This window comes from Triticum aestivum, chromosome 4A (genome assembly GCF_018294505.1).
Source record: "Triticum aestivum cultivar Chinese Spring chromosome 4A, IWGSC CS RefSeq v2.1, whole genome shotgun sequence".
Lineage (NCBI taxonomy): Eukaryota > Viridiplantae > Streptophyta > Magnoliopsida > Poales > Poaceae > Triticum > Triticum aestivum.
This window is the reverse complement of record NC_057803.1, coordinates 570,297,604-570,320,950: the sequence shown is the minus strand read 5'-3', so window position 1 is coordinate 570,320,950 and position 23,347 is coordinate 570,297,604.

Genomic DNA, 23,347 nt, shown 5'->3' with positions numbered 1-23,347 from the left:
ATAGGGTGAGGAAGGCGCGAGGTCCCCATCGGAGACACGGCCGGAAGGGCCGCCACCAGGAACCAGACAAGCTCGCAATACACACCCAGCATCCCCATGCCCAAGTCGGCGCCTTCAAGAAGGTGACGGCGCTGTGGCGCCGCCGCCGCTTAGCCACCGGGGCTAGGGTTTTCACCCGGGCGCAGGGGAAGGGGGAGGCAGGGGATGTTTAGCCTCGGCGCCGCCACCAAGGAGGGAATGGCGTCCGGGACGCCATCGACGCCGTGACCGCCACCGGCGGCCAAGGGTTTCCCCCGGCCAAGCACCCTGCCGCTACCTCCGAGCCAGCTACCACATCCGCAGGCGCGAGTACGCCGGAGATCCAGGCCGGCCGGAGGTCATGCATCACGAGCGGACCAGGATCGCCTCCGATCTGACGCGGGGAGCCCGGGGCCTCCATGCGCCAAGACCTGCGCCCACCGGGACCTCGCTGCCCGCGCAGCCGAGGGGAACCAGCCTACCTCACCGACGAACACTTCCCGCCGCCGGGGAGCGCCGTCCGCACCAGCGAGGCCGCCGCCTCAGATCCGGACACCACCGAAAGGGAGCGGTCCCTGCCGCCACCATCCCGGGGCATCCCCGCAGCCGTGGCCGCGCCCACCCCCATCGACGCGCAGCCAAGGGCGCGCGCACCAGGCGTCGGACGAGCACGCAGCCAGGCGCACAGATCCCAGGCTCCAGAGGGCGCCGGCGGATCTCCCCTCTCGACGCGCCAGACTGGCCAGGGATAACGCCCCGCCGCCGCCTTCCTCGGGGCCGGCCCGGGCTTCACCGGCGAGCGCCCTCTGGCGGCAGCGAGACAGGTGGGGGAGGGGGCGGGGACTGTGGCGGCGCTAGGGTTTCTACCCCCGTGTCGCCAGAGCTAGTCGACGATGTGTGGATGAAGGGGGTCACGGGGTATTGATAGTGTCTTGAGCCCATCAATCGCCACAAGGCTAACTAAGTGTAGCTTCATGGTCCTATTCGCACCTCTCATTTAAGTGTTGTCGTCTGCATATGACATGTACATGTGAGTACTTTGAATATATTCGCAAGTTGAAAAGAAATGAAAAGGGAGTATTCATGCGAGGTGAGTCAAGATAAATAGCTAAGGGTTTTATTTTGCAAGAATCCAATTTTTTCCTGAACTAGAAAAGAAAATGTTAAGTTAGGAGAATATTATGTAAGCTTAAAGGTCGAAGTGAAGCACACCCATGTGTTCAATCCTGATCAAACATCATCAACTGCGCATACATCACGGTGGCCACAAATCAGCTGACCTATGTATAAAAAAAGTACAAGTCAGAGTAAAAGTTTTTGTAGAGACTAATATATGTTGTCAAATAATTAGATAGATAGCATCTGCAGCCGGGCTTGGTGAGTCGAAGTCCTCAAGCCGGATGTGGGAGGCCCAAACTCGCGGGATTCACGGAGTCCCACGGAGAATGTATCTGGTGAAACGACCAAACTGGTGCACCAGATGCACGACCTATACGTGGGTCGTTTGATTCAAAAGAGAGGGGTAGGATTTGGGCGGTGACTGACTTACTGGCACATTTGCAAAACAGTCCTTGAAGTATAGCTAAATCCAGCGATCTGACCTCTCTGTATCCACATCGTCTTCCTCCCCTTCCGTATTATGTACCAACCCGTCCAGCTGAGCGCTAGGGTTCAGGAAGGCTGCTACGTCGCCTCTCTCTCCCCCGCTCCTGGACCTTCTCCCCATTCTATCTTGTACTTGTTGGGGAACGTAGTAATTTTAAAAAAAATTCCTACGCACACGCAAGATCATGTTGATGCATAGCAACGAGAGGGGAGAGTGTGTCCACGTACCCTCGTAGACCGAAAGCGGAAGCGTTAGCACAACGCGGTTGATGTAGTCGTACGTCTTCACGATCCGATTGATCCAAGTACCGAACGTACAGCACCTCCGAGTCCAGCACACGTTCAGCTCGATGACGTCCCGCGAACTCCGATCCAGCAGAGCTTCATGGGAGAGTTCCGTCAGCACAATGGCGTGATGACGGTGATGATGTTGCTACCGACGCAGGGCTTCGCCTAAGCACCGCTACGATATGACCGAGGTGGAATATGGTGGAGGGGGGCACCGCACACGGCTGGGAGAGATCAACAGATCAACTTGTGTGTCTAGAGGTGCCCCCTGCCCCCGTATATAAAGGAGCAAGGGGGGAGGCCGTCCGGCCCTTGGGGCGCGCCAAGGAGGGGGGAGTCCTCCTCCTAGTAGGAGTAGGACTCCCCTTTCCTAGTCCAACTAGGAAAAGGGAAGGGGGAGGGAAAGAGAGGGAGAGGGAGAGGGAAAGAGGGGCCGCGCCCCCTCCCCTAGTCCAATTCGGACTCCTCATGGGAGGGGGCACGCCACCTCCTGGGCTGCTGCCCTCTCTCTCCCCTCAGGCCCACTAAGGCCTAGTACTTTCCCCAGGGGGTTCCGGTAACCCCTCCGACACTCTCGTTTTCTCCGAAATCACCCGGAACACTTCCGGTGTCCGAATATAGTCGTCCAATATATCGATCTTTACGTCTCGACCATTTCGAGACTCCTCGTCATGTCCGTGATCATATCCAGGACTCTGAACTACCTTCGGTAGATCAAAACACAAAAACTCATAATACCGATCGTCACCGAACTTTAAGCGTGCGGACCCTATGGGTTCGAGAACTATGTAGACATGACCGAGACACGTCTCCGGTCAATAACCAATAGTGGAACCTGGATGCTCATATTGGCTCCCACATATTCTACGAAGATCTTTATCGGTCAAACCGCATAACAACATGCGTTGTTCCCTTTATCATCGATATGTTACTTGTCCGAGGTTCGATCATCGGTATCTTAATACCTAGTTCAATCTCGTTACCGGCAAGTCTCTTTACTCGTTCCGCAATAATTCATCCCGCAACTAACTCATTAGTTACAATGCTTGCAAGGCTTATAGTGATGTGTATTACCGAGTGGGCCCAAAGATACCTCTCCGACAATCGGAGTGACAAATCCTAATCTCGAAATACGCCAACTCAACAAGTACCTTTGGAGACACCTGTAGAGCACCTTTATAATCACCCAGTTACGTTGTGAGGTTTGGTAGCACACAAAGTGTTCCTCCGGTAAACAGGAGTTGCATAATCTCATAGTCATAGGAACATGTATAAGTCATGAAGAAAGCAATAGCAATATACTAAACGATCAAGTGCTGAGCTAATGGAATGGGTCAAGTCAATCACATCATTCTCCTAATGATGTGATCCCGTTAATCAAATCACAACTCATGTCTATGGCTAGGAAACATAACCATCTTTGATTAACGAGCTAGTCAAGTAGAGGCATACTAGTGACACTCTGTTTGTCTATGTATTCACACATGTATCATGTTTCCGGTTAATACAATTCTAGCATGAATAATAAACATTTATCATGATATAAGGAAATAAATAATAACTTTATTATTGCCTCTAGGGCATATTTCCTTCAGTCTCCCACTTGCACTAGAGTCAATAATCTAGATTACACAGTAATGATTCTAACACCCATGGAGCCTTGGTGCTGATCATATTTTCCTCGTGGAAGAGGCTTAGTCAACGGGTCTGCAATATTCAGATTCGTATGTATCTTGCAAATCTCTATGTCTCCCACCTGGAATTGATCTCGGATGGAGTTGAAGCGTCTCTTGATGTGCTTGGTTCTCTTGTGAAATCTGGATTCCTTTGCCAAGGCAATTGCACCAGTATTGTCACAAAAGATTTTCATTGGACCCGATGCACTAGGTATGACACCTAGATCGGATATGAACTCCTTCATTCCCTGCTTCCGAAGCAACAATGTACTCCGCTTCACACGTAGATCCCGCCACGACGCTTTGTTTAGAACTGCTCCAACTGACAGCTCCATCGTTCAATATAAATACGTATCCGGTTTGCGATTTAGAATCGTCTGGATCAGTGTCAAAGCTTGCATCAACGTAACCATTTACGATGAGCTCTTTGTCACCTCCATAAACGAGAAACATATCCTTAGTCCTTTTCAGGTATTTCATGATGTTCTTGACCGCTGTCCAGTGATCCACTCCTGGATTACTTTGGTACCTCCCTGCTAAACTAATAGCGAGGCACACATCAGGTCTGGTACACAACATTGCATTCATGATAGAGCCTATGGCTGAAGCATAGGGAACATCTTCCATTTTCTCTCTATCTTCTGCAGTGGTTGGGCATTGAGTCTTACTCAACTTCATACCTTGTAACATAGGCAAGAACCCTTTCTTTGCCTGATCCATTTTGAACTTCTTCAAAACTTTGTCAAGGTATGTGCTTTGTGAAAGTCCAATTAAGCGTCTTGATCTATCTCTATAGATCTTGATGCCCAATATGTAAGCAGTTTCACCAAGGTCTTTCATTGAAAAACTCTTATTCAAGTATCCTTTTATGCTATCCAGAAATTTTACATCATTTCCAATCAACAATATGTCATCCACATATAATATTAGAAATTCTACAGAGCTCCCACTCACTTTCTTGTAAATACAGGCTTCTCCAAAAGTCTGTATAAAACCATATGCTTTGATCACACTATCAAAACATTTATTCCAACTCCGAGAGGCTTGCACCAGTGCATAAATGGATCGTTGGAGCTTGCACACTTTGTTAGCACCCTTTGGATTGATAAAACCTTCAGGTTGCATCATATACAACTCTTCTTCTAGAAATCCATTCAGGAATGCAGTCTTTACATCCATTTGCTAAATTTCATAATCATAAAATGCGGCAATTGCTAACATGATTCGGACGGACTTAAGCATCGCTATGGGTGAGAAGGTCTCATCGTAGTCAACTCCTTGAACTTGTCGAAAACCTTTCCCAACAAGTCGAGCTTCATAGACAGTAACATTACTATCAGCGTCTGTCTTCTTCTTGAAGATCCATTTATTTTCGATGGCTTGCCGATCATCCTGCAAGTCAACCAAAGTCCATACTTTGTTCTCATACATGGATCCCATCTCAGATTTCATGGCCTCAAGCCATTTTGCGGAATCTGGGCTCATCATCGCTTCCTCATAGTTCGTAGGTTCGTCATGGTCTAGTAACATGACCTCCGGAACAGGATTACCGTACCACTCTGGTGCGGATCTTACTCTGGTTGACCTACGAGGTTCAGTACTAACTTGATCTGAAGTTTCATGATCATCATCATTAACTTCCTCACTAATTGGTATAGGTGTCACAGGAACCGGTTTCTATGATGAACTACTTTCCAATAAGCGAGCAGGTACAGTTACCTCATCAAGTTCTACTTTCCTCTCACTCACTTCTTTCGAGAGAAACTCCTTCTCTAGAAAGGATCCAAATTTAGCAACAAAAGTCTTGCCTTCGGATATGTGATAGAAGGTGTACCCAACAGTCTCCTTTGGGTATCCTATGAAGACACATTTCTCCGATTTGGGTTCGAGCTTATCAGGTTGAAGCTTTTTCACATAAGCATCGCAGCCCCAAACTTTAAGAAACTACAACTTTGGTTTCTTGCCAAACCATAGTTCATAAGGCATCGTTTAGATGGTGCCCTATTTAACATGAATGCAGCCGTCTCTAAAGCATAACCCCAAAATGATAGCGGTAAATCAGTAAGAGACATCATAGATCGCACCATATCTAGTAAAGTACGATTACGACGTTCGGACACACCATTATGTTGTGGTGTTCCGGGTGGCGTGAGTTGTGAAACTATTCCGCATTGTTTCAAATGAAGACCAAACTCGTAACTCAAATATTCTCCTCCATGATCAGATCGTAGAAACTTTATTTTCTTGTTATGATGATTTTCTACTTCACTCTGAAATTCTTTGAACTTTTCAAATGTTTCAGACTTATGTTTCATTAAGTTGATATACCCATATCTGCTCAAATCATCTGTGAAGGTGAGAAAATACCGATACCCGCCGCGAGCCTCAACATTCATTGGACCACATACATCAGTATGTATGATTTCCAACAAATCTGTTGCTCGCTACATAGTCCCGGAGAACGGCGTTTTAGTCATCATGCCCATGAGGCATGGTTCGCAAGTACCAAGTGATTCATAATCAAGTGATTCCAAAAGTCCATCGGAATGGAGTTTCTTCATGCGCTTTACACCAATATGACCTAAACGGCTGTGCCACAAATAAGTTGCACTATCATTATCAACTCTGCATCTTTTGGCTTCAATATTATGAATATGTGTATCACTACTATCAATATTTAATATAAATAGACCACTCCTCAAGGGTGCATGACCATAAAAGATATTACTCATATAAATAGAACAACCATTATTCTCTGATTTAAATGAATAACCGTCTCGCATCAAACAAGATCCAGATATAATGTTCATGCTCAACGCTGGCACCAAATAACAATTATTTAGGTCTAAAAATAATCCCTAAGGTAGATGTAGAGGTAGCGTGCCGACCGCGATCACATCGACTTTGGAACCATTTCCCACGCGCATCGTCACCTCGTCCTTAGCCAATCTCCGCTTAATCCGTAGCCCCTGTTTTGAGTTACAAATATTAGCAACAGAACCAATATCAAATACCCAGGTGCTACTGCGAGCATTAGTAAGGTACACATCAATAACATGTATATCACATATACCTTTATTCTCCTTGCCATCCTTCTTATCCACCAAATACTTGGGGCAGTTCCGCTTCCAGTGACCAGTTTGCTTGCAGTAGAAGCACTCAGTCTCAGGCTTAGGTCCAGACTTGGGTTTCTTCTCCTGAACAGCAACTTGTTTGCCGTTCTTCTTGAAGTCCCCCTTCTTCTTCCCTTTGCCTTTTTTCTTGAAACTGGTGGTCTTGTTGACCATCAACACTTGATGCTCCTTCTTGATTTCTACCTCCGCAGCCTTTAGCATCGCGAAGAGCTCGAGAATCGTCTTATCCATCCCTTGCATATTATAGTTCATCACAAAGCTCTTGTAGCTTGGTGGCAGTGATTGAAGAATTCTGTCAATAACACTATCATTCGGAAGATTAACTCCCAGTTGAATCAAGTGATTATTATACCTAGACATTTTGAGTATATGTTCACTGACAGAACTATTCTCCTCCATCTTGCAGCTGTAGAAATTATTGGAGACTTCATATCTCTCAATCCGGGCATTTGCTTGAAATATTAACTTCAACTCCTGGAACATCTCATTGCTCCATGACGTTCAAAACGTCGTTGAAGTCCCGGTTCTAAGCCGTAAAGCATGGCACACTGAACTATCAAGTAGTCATCAGCTTTGCTTTGCCAGACGTTCATAATATCTGGTTCAACTCCTGCAGCAGGTTTGGCACCTAGCGGTGCTTCCAGGACGTATCTTCTGTGCAGCAATGAGGATAATCCTCAAGTTACGGACCTAGTCCGTGTAATTGCTACCATCATCTTTCAACTTTGCTTTCTCAAGGAACACATTAAAATTCAACAGAACAACAGCACGGGCCATCTATCTACAACAACATAGACATGCAAAATACTATCAGGTACTAAGTTCATGATAAATTAAAGTTCAGTTAATCAAATTATTAAAGAACTCCCACTTAGATATACATCACTCTAATCATCTAAGTGATCACGTGATCCATATCAACTAAACCATGTCCGATCATCACGTGAGATGGAGTAGTTTTCAATGGTGAACATCACTATGTCAATCATATCTTCTATATGATTCACGCTCAACCTTTCGGTCTCAGTGTTCCGAGGCCATATCTGCATATGCTAGGCTCGTCAAGTTTAACCTGAGTATTCCGTGTGTGCAACTGTTTTGCACCCGTTGTATTTGAACGTAGAGCCTATCACACCCGATCATCACGTGGTGTCTCAGCACGAAGAACTTTCGCAACGGTGCATACTCAGGGAGAACACTTATACTTTTATAATTTAGTAAGGGATCATCTTATAATGCTACCTTCAATCAAAGCAAGATAAGATGCATAAAAGATAAACATCACATGCAATCAATATAAGTGATATGATATGGCCATCATCATCTTGTGCTTGTGATCTCCATCTCCGAAGCACCGTCATGATCACCATCGTCACCGACGCGACATCTTGATCTCCATCGTAGCATCGTTGTCGTCTCGCCAACTATTGCTTCTACAACTATCGCTGCCGCTTAGTGATAAAGTAAAGCATTAGAGGGCGATTGCATTGCATACAATAAAGCGACAACCATATGGCTCCTGCCAGTTGCCGATAAATCGGTTACAAAACATGATCATCTCATACAATAAAATATAGCATCATGTCTTGACCATATCACATCACAACATGCCCTGCAAAAACAAGTTAGACATCCTCTACTTTGTTGTTGCAAGTTTTACGTGGCTTCTACGGGCTGAGCAAGAACCGTTCTTACCTATGCATCAAAACCACAATGATAGTTCGTCAAGTTAGTGATGTTTTAACCTTCTCAAGGACTGGGCGTAGCCACACTTGGTTCAACTAAAGTTGGAGAAACTGACACCCACCAGCCACCTGTGTGCAAAGCACGTTGGTAGAACCAGTCTCGCGTAAGCGTACGCGTAATGTCGGTCCGGGCCGCTTCATCCAACAATACCGCCGAACCAAAGTATGACATGCTGGTAAGCAGTATGACTTGTATCGCCGACAACTCACTTGTGTTCTACTCATGCATATAACATCTACGCATAAAACCTGGCTCGGATGCCGCTGTTGGGGAACGTAGTAATTTCAAAAAAAATTACGCACACGCAGGATCATGGTGATGCATAGCAACGAGAGGGGAGAGTTTGTCCACATCCCCTCGTAGACCGAAAGCGGAAGCATTAGCACAAAGCGTTTGATGTAGTCGTACGTCTTCACGATCCGACCGATCCAAGTACCGAACGTACGGCACCTCCGAGTTCAGCACACGTTCAGCTCGATGACGTCCCGAGAACTCCGTCCCAGCAGAGCTTCATGGGAGAGTTCCGTCAGAACAAGGGCGTGATGACGGTGATGATGTTGCTACCAACGCAGGGCTTCGCCTAAGCACCGCTACGATATGACCAAGGTGGAATATGGTGGAGGGGGGCACCGCACACGGCTGGGAGAGATCAATAGATCAACTTGTGTGTCTAGAGGTGCCCCCAGCCCCGTATATAAAGGAGCAAGGGGGGAGGCCGTCCGGCCCCTGGGGCGCGCCAAGGAGGGGGGAGTCCTCCTCCTAGTAGGAGTAGGACTCCCCTTTCCTAGTCCAACTAGGAAGAGGGAAGGGGGAAGGAAAGAGAGGGAGAGGGAGAGGGAAAGAGGGGCCGCTCCCCCCTCCCCTAGTCCATTTCGGATTCCTCATGGGAGGGGGCGCGCCACCTCCTGGGCTGCTGCCCTATCTCTCCCCGCAGGCCCTAAGGCCCAATACTTCCCCGGGGGGTTCCGGTAACCCCTCCGGCACTCCGGTTTTCTCCGAAATCACCCGGAACACTTCCGGTGTCCGAATATAGTCGTCCAATATATCGATCTTTACGTCTCGACCATTTCGAGACTCCTTGTCATGTCCGTGATCATATTCGGGACTCCGAACTACCTTCGGTACATCAAAACACAAAAACTCATAATACCGATCATCGCCGAACTTTAAGCGTGCGGACCCTACGGGTTCGAGAACTATGTAGACATGACCGAGACACGTCTCCGATCAATAACCAATAGCGGAACCTGGATGCTCATATTGGCTCCCACGTATTCTATGAAGATCTTTATCGGTTAAACTGCATAACAACACACGTTGTTCCCTTTGTCATCGGTATGTTACTTGCCCGAGGTTCGATCGTCGGTATCTTAATACCTAGTTCAATCTCGTTACCGGCAAGTCTCTTTACTCATTCTGTAATACATCATCCCGCAACTAACTCATTAGTTACAATGCTTGCAAGGCTTATAGTGATGTGTATTACCGAGTGGGCCCAGAGATACCTCTCCGACAATCGGAGTGACAAATCCTAATCTCGAAATACGCCAACTCAACAAGTACCTTCGGAGACACCTGTAGAGCACCTTTATAATCACCCAGTTACGTTGTGACATTTGGTAGCACACAAAGTGTTCCTCCGCTAAACGGGAGTTGCATAATCTCATAGTCATAGGAACATGTATAAGTCATGAAGAAAGCAATAGCAACATACTAAATGATCAAGTGCTAAGCTAACGGAATGGGTCAAGTCAATCAAATCATTCTCCTAATGATGTGATCCCGTTAATCAAATGACAACTCATGTCTATGGCTAGGAAACATAACCATCTTTGATCAATGAGCTAGTCAAGTAGAGGCATACTAGTGACACTCTGTTTGTCTATGTATTCACACATGTATCATGTTTCCAGTTAATACAATTCTAGCATGAATAATAAACATTTATCATGATATAAGGAAATAAATAATAACTTTATTATTGCCTCTAGGGTATATTTCCTTCAGTACTTAGTTCCGGCATCGACGCGTCGTTGAAGCACTTGCTCCCCTCCTCTTCTTACTTGAACAAACCTCCTACTTATGATTAACCCTCCCGCAAGCATCCGCAACTATGAGAAAAGTATTATCAAATAATTCTAACCATAGCATTAACTTTTGGATCCAATCGGTCCCTTACGGAATAGCGCATAAACTAGGGTTTAAGCTTCTATCACTCTCGCAACCCATCATCTAATTGCTACTCCACAATGCATTCCCTTGGGCCCAAATATGGTGAAGTATCATGTAGTCGACGTTCACATGTGATGACCCACAAGTATAGGCGATCTATCGTAGTCCTTTCAATAAGTAAGAGTGTCGAACCCAATGAGGAGCAGAAGGAAATGATAAGCAGTTTTCAGCACGGTATTCTCTGCAAGTACTGAAATAAGTGGTAACAAATAGTTTTGTTATATGATAATTTGTAACGAGCAACAAGTAACAAAAGTAAATAAAGTGCAGCAAGGTGGCCCAATAAAGTGCAGCAAGGTGGCCCAATCCTTTTTGTAGCAAAGGACAAGCCTGGAAAAACTCTTATATAGAGCAAAGAGCTGCCGAGGACACCTGGGAATTATCGTCAAGCTAGTTTTCATCACGTTCATATGATTCGCGTTCGGTACTTTGATAATTTGATATGTGGGTGGACCGGTGCTTGGGTGATGTTCTTACTTGAACAAGCATCCCACTTATGATTAACCTCTATTGCAAGCATCCGCAACTACAACAAAAGTATTAAGGTAAACCTAACCATAGCATGAAACATATGGAACCCAATCAGCCCCTTACGAAGCAACGCATAAACTAGGGTTTAAGCTTCTGTCACTCTAGCAACCCATCATCTACTTATTACTTCCCAATGTCTTCCTCTAGGCCCAAATAATGGTGAAGTGTTATGTAGTCGACATTCACATAACACCACTAGAGACTAGACAACATACATCTCATCAAAATATCGAACGAATACCAAATTCACATGACCACTAATAGCAAGACTTCTCCCATGTCCTCAGGAACAAACGTAACTACTCACAAAGCATATTCATGTTCATAGTCAGAGGGGTATTAATATGCATAAAGGATCTGAACATATGATCTTCCACCAAATAAACCAACTAGCATCAACTACAAGGAGTAATCAACACTACTAGCAACCTGCTAGTACCAATCCCGGACTTGGAGACAAGAATTGGATACAAGAGATGAACTAGGGTTTTGAGAGGAGATGGTGCTAGTGAAGATGTTGATGGAGATTGCCCTCTCCCGATGAGAGGAGCATTGGTGATGACGATGGCGATGATTTCCCCCTCCCAGAGGGAAGTGTCCCCGACAGAACAGCTCTGCCGGAGCCCTAGATTGGTTCTGCCAAGGTTTCGCCTCGTGGCGGCGGAGTCTCGTCCCTAAAGGTTGCTTATGATTTTTTCCTTGACGAAAGACTTCATATAGCAGAAGATGGCCACCGGAGAGCCAACAGGGGGCCCACGAGGCAGGGGGGCGCGCCCTCGGGGGTAGGGCGCGCCCCCCACCCTCGTGGCCAGGTGGGTCCCCCTCTGGCGTACTTCTTCCGCTCAATATTTTTTATTATTTCCAAAAATAACTTTCGTGGAGTTTCAGGACTTTTGGAGTTATGCAGAATAGGTCTCTAATATTTGCTTCTTTTCCAGCCCAAATTCCAGCTGCCGGCATTCTCCCTCCTTATGTAAACCTTGTAAAATAAGAGAGAATATGCATAAGTATTGTGACATAACGTGTAATAACAGCCCATAATGCAATAAATATCGATATAAAAGCATGATGCAAAATGGACGTATCAACTCCCCCAAGCTTAGACCTCGCTTGTCCTCAAGCGGAAGCCGATAACGATAAATATGTCCACATGTTTAGAGGTAGAGGTGTCGATAAAAATAAAATACGGACATGAAGGCATCATGATTATTCTCATAACAACAACAAATATGGATATTGTCATATGATTTCTTATGCTCAAGTAATAATCTACTCACAATGCAAAAGTATGAATCAAAAACTTTATTGAGGGCTAGCAAACTATAATCTCAGTCATTGATGCAATTGCAATTTATCATAACATCAGAAAGAGTCTATGTCAGAGCTCTCTAGCAAGCCCACATACTCAACTATCATTTAGTCCTTCATAATTGCTAACACTCACGCAATACTTGTGGTTACGGAGTTTTAACCGGACACAGAGAAAGATAGGGGCTTATAGTTTCGCCTCCCAATCTTTTACCTCAAGGGTATTATCAACAATAATAGCTCATGCTCCCCTACATCCAATTGGATATATCTATCAGGACATTTCCAACACACTGTGCTTGCCAAAGGATAAAATGTAAAAAGGAAAGGTGAAGATCACCATGACTCTTGCATAAGGTAGAAGATGATAGTAACAGATAGGCCTTTCGCAGAGGGAAGCAGAGGTTGCCATGCGCTTTTATGGTTGGATGCACAAAATCGTAATGCGAAAGAACGTCACTTTATATTGCCCCTTGTGATATGAACCTTTATTATGCAGTCCGTCGCTTTTATTTCTTCCACATCACAAGATCATATAAAGCTTATTTCCTCCACACCAATCAATCATACATATGTAGAGAGCAATTTTTATTGCTTGCACCGATGACAACTTACTTGAAGGATCTTACTCAATCCATAGGTAGATATGGTGGACTCTCATGGCAAAACTGGTTTAGGGGTTTTTGGAAGCACAAGTAGTATCTCTACTTGGTGCTAAGAATTTGGCTAGCATGAGGGGGAAAGGCAAGCTCAACATGTTGGATGATCCATGACAATATACTTTATCTCAGATATAAGAAAACATAACCCATTACGTTGTCTTCCTTGTCCAACGTCAACTCTTTAGCATGTCATATTCTAATGAGTGCTCCCAATCATCACTAGTGCAGAACCGGGCAATGGCACCGGTTCGTAAGACCCTTTAGTGCCGGTTCGGTAACCGGCACTAAAGTGTGGGCACTAAAGCCCCCCCCCTTTAGTACCGGTTCAGCACGAACCGGTGCTAAAGGGCAACCACGTGGCACGAGCCAGCTCCGGGGGCAGGGAGCCCTTTAGTACCGGTTGGTGACACCAACCGGTATTAAAAGGTTGGGGGGTTTTGGGTTTATGATTTCTTTTTCATTTAATTTTGTGTTTTCCATTTAATTCTTTTTCGCTTGCTGGTATTTTACGATACTACACATTGTACACGTTATGCATATTATATAAATAGAATTTCTAGTAGAACCGATCATATATATATCATCAAATGTCTCACAAACCACCATATTAATTCACACATACACACATGTATATATATATACAATTAGCTAGCTATATACAATTTCTCCTACAATGTTGCCTTCGGAGCCAATGGCATTAGCCTAATTGGTGCCTTCGGAGCACGATGACAATTGGAAGTGGTTCATGGGGGCGGTAGCGGGTAAAAGTATTCTCCGTTCGGATTTATGACCTGGTCGAGCAAAAATCCCGCTATTTCCTCTTGAAGTGCTTCTACGCGCTCCATTGGTAGGAGCTTCTCCCGAACCTCTGTGAACTGTTAAGAAGGAGATCAATATGCATGTGTATTAGTTGTGTGACTAGATATCGATAATGGTGTAAAAATTGTGAATAGTGTTCTGACAAACGTACCCATTCCTGTCTTTGAGTTCTGCTCCTTTTGGACGCCATCATGCGAATGTTGTCGCAAACACAGTATGCACACAGATCAGTCCCCGGCGCCTGCTTCAGGGCCTTTACGAGAATGGAATTTTATCAAATAATAATTAATCAAGCATGATAATTAAAGAGATGGCAGCTGGCTAGCTAGCTAGTACTACTTAATTACTTACCTTGGGTCGAAACCATTTCAGTCTTTGTTTCCATTCGCCTGGAGTGACGCTGATGAACCTTGCCCAAGCCCTGCCCGCCGACAAAGAAAATGAATAAATGGGTTATTAAATAGTTCATATCAGGAAATGACGAACTAAATAGGCCGAGATATATAGTTAATAATGATTGAAATTACCTGTTGACTATCCCAAACAAGATGGTGTAGTCACTTTGTTTTTTAAGTAGTGAGTCCAGTACTTCAACTGTTCCGGCGTCAACTTTAATGATACACAAGTTCCAGTGAAATCTGCATGCACACACGTTTGGATGTCTTAATTAAGCAGGCATATGTAAGCAAAAACATGTAGCTAGCTAGTAGGCAAAAACAGAGAATTTGTAGTACAAGACAGTGTGACTCACTGGAAGTTGTAAGAAAGTAGTATATCTTCATTGTATTTGAGGCGCTTCAAGAACTCTAGCATGCTGTCCTCTACACTTTTTTCATGATATGCATCTATTTTCCATGTGTATTCATTAACGGTGTTTGGGTCAATGAACCCAATGCCATAGCGTCCACCTTTTTTCATTTCATACATCTTCATCCTGCATAATACCACAGAAAAGAATATAGTGAGGATAATTACAGATAATGATTAATCAAAAGGATCACTACAGCTAGCTTGAGACTTAAATTACAGAAAGAAATCACTTACAGACAATAGCAACTGACGATAGATTTGTCGAGTGGGTCTTGATTGTATAACTGAAACAATTCATTATACTCAACGGCCACAGCTTTCTGATGGTAGTAATGATCATTCTTGACTTCCACCATGAGGGACTCTCGATTGGAAATCTTGGTAATGTCCATGTACCATTGATGCAATTCATGCATTCTCGTTGGGAGCTTCTTGACCTCGTCTGGCTTGACCAAAGGTTGGCCCCGGACATATTTCCGTTTTATTTCCTCCTCTCTAAGCATCGGCATGGGCTCGATCTCGAGGAGTTGTCCAACAGTGATCTTGAGGATCTCAGCCTGCATTATATGCTCCTTGGTTATTACCACATCGCCCAGCTAGGGAACGTTAACGGTTTGCCCACAATAATATTGGGCGCATGTACTCTTATGTGTTGTTGGCACAACAAGGGGGGGGGGGTTGATTGCGCCGCCTGTTTTCCTAGTTGGGGAATGGTTTTACCGCATTTTTTGCCAGCTGATTTGCTCGAGCTCGAGCTCGCCTCTTTCTGTAGACGTGCTCGATTTAACTTCCTGATGTGGCGCTCATAGTCTGTGTCAACAGGCTTGGGAGCTGGTGGTGCAGCCATACAAATGAAGTGGTCAATCTTTTCCTCAGGCACTTTCTCCCTCAGCGGCGTTGCCGGTTTCGGTCCAAAATGGGCGTCCAATTCTGCCTGCACTATGGCATTGGTTTGCTCCTCGATCCTGTCGTAAGCCCTCTGAGGAAGAGGAGTGAGGCTTGGACCATATTTATATCGCTTGCCTCCGCCTGTACTTCCTGTACTACCTCGACTCGTACCGCTACGCACCATACCTACGGCGTGTCTCTTATGCGATTGCTGAGGCGGCGGAGACAACTGACGTGGCTGAGTTGGACGAGGAGGAGTGGCCTGAAGCTGTGCCGGACTTGGAGGAGGAGTGGCCTGAAGTTGTGCCGGACTTGGAGGAGGAGTGGACGTCTGACGTTGTGTCGGACTTGGAGGAGGAGTGGCCTGACACTTTGCCGGACTTGGAGGAGGAGGAGTGGCCTCACATGTTGGTGGACTTGGAGGAGCGGGAGTCTGCTGACTCGGTGGCGGACTTCGACGAGGAGTCGGGTGACGCGGTGTCAGTGGCCTTCGAAAGACGATGCAATCCTTTCTCCATAGGATGACACGATGTATGGCCTCTCCCAATGTGTGCTCGTCGTCACCTCCAGGAATGTCAAGCTGTAGCCCCGAATATGGGTCCACCACCTCATCAACCAAGACACGAGCATAGCCCGCTAGAATCGGGTTGCAATGGAAGGTTGCCTCGGGGGGATTTGTAAAAGCAACGGCGTCCGCCACCTTCATGGATATGTTCTTCATTTTGAAGTGTAGCTCGCAGTTGGTGTTCTCCATGATGTCATCCACAGGGTATCTATCCAGCATTGCGTCGCCCGGGCGGAACCCACGCTGCTTCTCGGCATGGATGGGGCGGTGCTATCCAATGCTGGATCATCCGCTAGCTGCTGCAGCTGCTGAGACCCCCTTTGCTGGCTAAGTGAGTCGATCTGCTCCTACTGCCGCTGGAATTTGACTGCCAAGTCCGCGTGCCTTGCTTCTAGCCTTGAAGGCGTTCATAGTCCAGCTTCCTCTGCTCCTCCTCCATCTTCCTCTTATTCTCCTCCGCAATCTTCTTTCTCGCACGGGTTCTGTAGTCGGCGTTCCAGTCCGAAAACCCCTCATACCACGGAATAGCGCCCTTGCCTCGTGTTCTTCCCGGGTGTTCAGGATTTCCGAGGGCACGCGTAAGCTCGTCGTTCTCTCTGTTGGGATGGAACACCCCCGATCGAGCCTCTTCTATTGCAACAAGTAGCTTCTCGTCGGCTCCGTTCAGACATGCCTTCGTCGAAACTTTGCCTGTCTTCGGGTCCAACTCCCCCCCCATGCGCATAGAACCAAGTCCTGCACCTGGGGGGCCAGCTCCTAGTAACCGGAGTGACACCTGGATCCTCCATCTCTTTCTCAGACTTATCCCACTTAGGTATTGCCACCGCGTAGCCACCTGGCTCCAGCTTATGGAACTTATCTTTTTTCGGCATTCTTCTTGTTTATTCTCGACCGTTCCTTAGCTAATTCCGAATCCTTGAATTTCACGAAATCGTCCCAATGAGCACTTTGCTTCTCTAGTGTTCCCTCGAATACTGGAGTCTTCCTTCCTCCCTTGACGTACTTGTCCCATTCACGATTCTTGTGGTTCTTGAATGCAACCGCCATCTTCCTAAGTGCAGCGTCCTTGACTTTCTGCACATCTTCATCTGTGAAATGATCTGGTAGGGTGAAATGTTCCATGAGAGTATCCCAAAGCAGACCTTTTTGTCTGTCGTCGACAAAAGTAAGATCTGGACGTGGCTTTGCTGGCTCTCTCCATTCTTGAAGGAAGATCGGGAGTTGGTCCTTCACAAGAACTCCACACTGACAAACAAACTTGTCCGCAATCTTCTTAGGCGCTAATGGTTCGCCATTAGGTTTGATGGCCTCGATATTGTACTTTACGCCCTCCTACAACTTTTTGTTCGGGCCTCGTTTCGTCCTGTTGCCTGAAGATTTGCTCGATCTGGATGGCTGAAAGAAGAAAGATCGATTCGTTAATATATATTCAAGTCATTTAAAACATGTGATGATCACCAGGTGCCTGCTTATATAAATATATATACCTCGCCGGTCTTTGTTGTTTCAAGATCAACATTTTCTTCGTCATCATCATAATCATAGTTCATGACTTCATCAATTCGGTCGTCGCGATCGAATATCATATCACCCTCCCCGATGTTGTTTAGAAATTTGGAGCCGTCATAATCTTCTTCATTTTGATCATCATCTGGCCCGCGAGGATGGCGTATCATATCGAACAGGGCCTGTTCTCCCTCTCTGCCGGTATTGTCCGCCATAGCTTTTATTTAACTAATCCAAAAGAAATATAAAACAATTTAGTATTCAAATTACATTGTCTCGAATAATAGATATAATCTCGAATATATCGTCTCGAATAATAGATATAATCTTGAATACATTGTCTCGAATAATAGATATAATCTCGAATACATCGTCTCGAATAATATATAATCTCGAATACATCATCTTGAATATTATATATCGAATACATCACTGGCTAGCTAGCTAATAAAGATCAAATACTACAGAAGAATCTAGGACACTAGCGGTTCCTGCGGCGCGGGCGGTGGACACCCAAAGAGAAGGAACCCTCACAGGATCATAGCTGAAGTGAGATCCCTGAAGAACCTGCCAGGTATTGGAGAACCTGCCGCCCTCTAACGCAACCATGTAGCGATGGACGTGCTCGTCCTCCTCCCTGACACGGCGACGTACCACCTCCGGCGGGGCCGACTCCCTCCGCACCGAAACTGGCCCACGCGAACGCCACCAAAGGAGATCAGGGTCGACGACGGGACCCGGGGCCGGGTTCCTCATCAAGTGGCGCGCCCCTCCAGGCAGCACCTCCCAGTGCTAGCCCGGCGGAGCCCAGTCCCAGACATGGGTCAGCCGGACGTCGTTGCGGAAGGGTCGACGGCGAGGATGTGGGCCGGGCATCGTCGAGAACAAATATTAGCTATATGCCCGCAAAAAGTAACATTTTTTTAATGATTGGATTTTGATAACTAAAATTTCTAACATTTCTATATAACTAACATTTCTATAACATTTCTAACAATGCTATATAACTAACATTTCTATAACATTTCTAATATTTCTATAACTAAAAAACAGGAAAAAATAATTATAACATTTCTATATAACTAACATTTGTATAACATTTCTAATATTTCTATAACTAAAAAAAGAAAAAATTCTAACTTTTTTATAACTATTTCTATAACTAAAAATAGAAAAAATTCTAACATTTTTATAAATATTTTTATAACTAAAAAACAGAAGAAAAAAATATAACATAAAAAACAAAAAAACAAATTAAGTGTATGTGTGTGTGTGTGCTCACCGGCGAGGCGAGAGGCGACGGGGGGCGGCGACGGGGACGGTGACGGGCGGTGACGACGGGGACGGGGACGGGGCGGCGACAACGGGGACGGGGCGGCGATGACGGGGATGGGGACGACGCGGGACGGGCTGGGACGGGGCGGCGGTGACGACAGGGACGACGGGGCGGCGACGAGGGATATGGAGACGGGGGCGGCGTGCGACGGGGCAGAGGAAATAGACATGGCACCTGCAGGGTTTGGGTATGGATATTACGTGCCCATACCCGCACCCGCCCCAAAATTTTCCGCCCATACCCGTACCCATACCCGCGTCCCGGGTTTCAAATCGTTCCCATACCCGTACACGGCTGGGTACGGGTAATACCCGCGGGTAAAAATATCCAGCTAGGCGTGTATACTTGGGAATTAAATATCAGCATTTTGACACGTATTGACAACATTTCAGCACATATATACAACATTTCAGCACATATATGTAGCATTTCAGCAGAAATATACAATATTTCAGCACATATATAACATTTCAGCACATATATGCAGCATTTCAGCACAAATATACAATATTTCAGCGCATATATAACATTTCAGCACATATATACAGCATTTCAGCACATATACGCAACATTTTAGCACATCTATTTCAGCATTTTAGCACATAGATATATCTCATTTCAGCATTTCAACATAAATTTCAGCATTTCAACACACACACATAAGTCATTTCAGGCACTTAAGTTCAACACACATGTTGGTTCAAGACAAATAAGTTCAACCTCAACACAAAAGTAGGTTCAACACACAAATAAGTTCGACACATAGTCATTGTAGCCACTTGAGCCTCTCCCACATGACAGAGGAGCGAGCGCAAGGAGATCAGGAGAAGGAGCAGGTAACGATGGCGGCTGACAGCGTGGCCTGGCGACGGCGCGGCCTGGCTGCGGCTGGCGGTGGCGCCGACCGCCTAGGGTTAGCAGGTTGGGGCGCACAACAGGCGGTGGCTGCGACTGGAGAATTGGAAGGGGAGGGGTGGGGGCGCGGTTTAGACTTTAGAATTGGAAGGGGTGGGGGCGTGGGGTGCGGGCGTGCGGTTGGGCCACTGCTAGCTTAGGGTTTTTTCATCTAATAAGTTAATGACACATGGACCTACTTGACATGGCTATTTTTATACGGGTTTGAGGGTTTGCGGGTATGGGTATTGCCTTCCCATACCCATACCCGCCTTACCCGTTGGGTATAATATTTTCCCATTTAGAAACCCATGGGTATTTTAATTTCCCATACCCTTACCCTAACAGGGTTTTTACCCGCCGAGTTCGCGGGTAGCGGGTACCCATTGCCATGTTGAGCAGAGGAGAAGACGCAGATGAGAAACTGAATTTTTTAAGTGTTTAGTTATATAGGATGGACCTTTAGTACCGGTTGGAGCCACCAACCGGTACTAAAGGCCTGTTTTGGCCAGGCCAAGCGGCGGGAAGTGCACCCCCTTTAGTACCGGGTCGTGGCTCCAACCGGTACTAAAGGCCCCCCTTTAGTACCGGTTGGTGCCACGACCCGATACTAAAGGGGGTGCGCTGGCGCAGGTGCGGTGCGGCAAGTTTAGTCCCACCTCGCTAGCTGAGGGGCGTCCGCACTGGTTTATAACCCCCCGTGCGGTAGCTCTCTCGAGCTCCTCTCCAAAGCAGGCCTACTGGGCCTACATGTTCTGTGCTGCCCTGTGGGCCTACTGGGCCTTTGCGGGCCTACATCCTGGCCCAACAATAGGTTGGGTTTCTAGTCGTATGCAGGCCGCTCTGGCCCAGTAGGCGGGCTTTTTTTATTTTTTTGCTTTATTTATTTTTGCTTTATTTATTTTTGAGTTGTTTTTTTGTGTATCTAGAGTTTCTTTATGAATATTTTTGCTTTAGGTACAAAAAATTACAAACTTTCTGTTAGTGCTCGTAGTTTTCAAATTTGAATAGTTTAAATTTTGAATTATTTGAAATTAGTGTGAATCACTAGTTTGTGAATAACTTAACTTTAAAAATCAATAAAGGCATGAAAGAATTTGTTTGCACATAAAATTTCTTCGCGTTTCAAATGCCAAAACACATAACTACCCTAACTATTACAGAGATTCCCTCCTGGGTGTGAAACACAGAAGAAAGTGATGATACTGAAGCCGATCACATCCCAGATCTTTGGGTGTGAAACTTTTTCTTCGCATGTGTCCCTTTGCACCGTAACCATGGAAAATCTTCATCATTTAACGGGATGCTCGGGTCAATATTCACTGTGAATGGAGCAATTTCATCAAACTTTTCACAATCTTCTGACATGTCTGTCTTGTCATCCACTCCCACAATGTTTCTCTTCCCAGAAAGAACTATGTGCCACTTTGGCTCATCGTACGATGAATTCGCTTCCTTATCTTTTCTTTTTCTCGGCTTGGTAGACATGTCCTTCACATAGAAAACCTGTGCCACATCATTGGCTAGGATGAATGGTTCGCCTGCATACGCAAGATTGTTGAGATCCACTGTTGTCATTCCATTGTAGGATCGAAAGTATGTCTACAGGGGGGTGATTAGACTACTTGACCAATTAAAAACTTAACCTTTTCCCGATTTTAGTTCTTGGCAGATTTTAACTATTTTAGGACAAGTCAAGCAATCATCACACAATTCAAGCAAGCATGCAAAGAGTATATTGGCAGCGAAAAGTAAAGCATGCAACTTGCAAGAATGTAAAGGGAAGGGTTTGGAGAATTCAAACGCAATTGGAGACACGGTTGTTTTCCCCGTGGTTCGGATAGGTGGTGCTATCCTACATCCACGTTGATGGAGACTTCAACCCACAAAGGGTAACGGTTGCGAGAGTCCATGGAGGGCTCCACCCACAAAGGGTAACGTTTGCGCGAGTCCACACAGGGCTCCACCCACGAAGGGTCCACGAAGAAGCAACCACCCACAAAGGGTCCACGAAGAAGCAACCTTGTCTATCCCACCATGGCCATCGCCCACACAGGACTTGCCTCACTAGCGGTAGATCTTCACGAAGTAGGCGATCTCCTTGCCCTTACAAACTCCTTGGTTCAACTCCACAATCTTGTCGGAGGCTCCCAAGTGACACCTAGCCAATCTAGGAGACACCACTCTCCAAGAAGTAACAAATGGTGTGTAGGTAATGAACTCCTTGCTCTTGTGCTTCAAATGATAGTCTCCCCAACACTCAACTCTCTCTCATAGGATTTGGATTTTGTGGAAAGAAGATTTGAGTGGAAAGCAACTTGGAGAGGCTAGAGATCAAGATTCATATGGTAGGAATGGAATATCTTGGTCTCAACACATGAGTAGGTGGTTCTCTCTCAGAACATATGAGTTGGAATGGTGTATGTGTTCTGATGGCTCTCACTTCGAATGAAGAGGAGGTGGAGGGGTATATATAGCCTCCACCCAAAATCCAACTGTTACACACAGTTTTCCAATCTCGGTGGGACCGAATCAACAAACTCGGTCGGACCGAATGTAAACCTAGTGACCGTTAGAGATTTTCGGTGGGACTGACATGCAACTCGGTAGGACCGATATGGTTAGGGTTTGGGCATAACGTAATCTCGGTGAGACCGATTACACAAACTCGGTGAGACCGAATTTGGTAATTAGCTAACCAGAGAGTTGGTTAGGCAAACTCGGTGGGACCGATTTGCTCTTTCGGCGAGACCGAAAAGTTACAAAGGGGAAACATTGAATTTACATTACAATCTCGGTGGGACCGATTTGCTCTTTCGGTGAGACCGAAAAGTTACGAAAGGGAAACAGAGAGTTTGCAATCCCATCTCGGTGAGACCGAGATCCCTATCGGTAGAACCGAATTGCTAGGGTTTGGCAGTGGCTTATGATAAGTGAAACTCGATGGCGCCGGATAGGAAGAATCGGTAGGACCGAGTTTGGCTTAGGGTTTAGGTCATATGTGGATATGGGAAAGTAGTTGAGGGTTTTGGAGCATATCACTAAGCACATGAAGCAAGAGGCTCATTAAGCAACACCTCATCCCTCCTTGATAGTATTGGCTTTTCCTAAAGACTCAATGTGATCTTGGATCACTAAAATATAAAATGAAGAGTCTTGAGCTTTTGAGCTTGAGCCAATCCTTTGTCCTTAGCATTTTGAGGGTTCCACTTTCACATCCATGCCATGCCAATCATTGAGCTTTCCTGAAATAATCATCTTGGAATAGCATTAGCTCAATGAGCTATATGTTGTTATGAATTACCAAAACCACCTAGGGATAGTTGCAC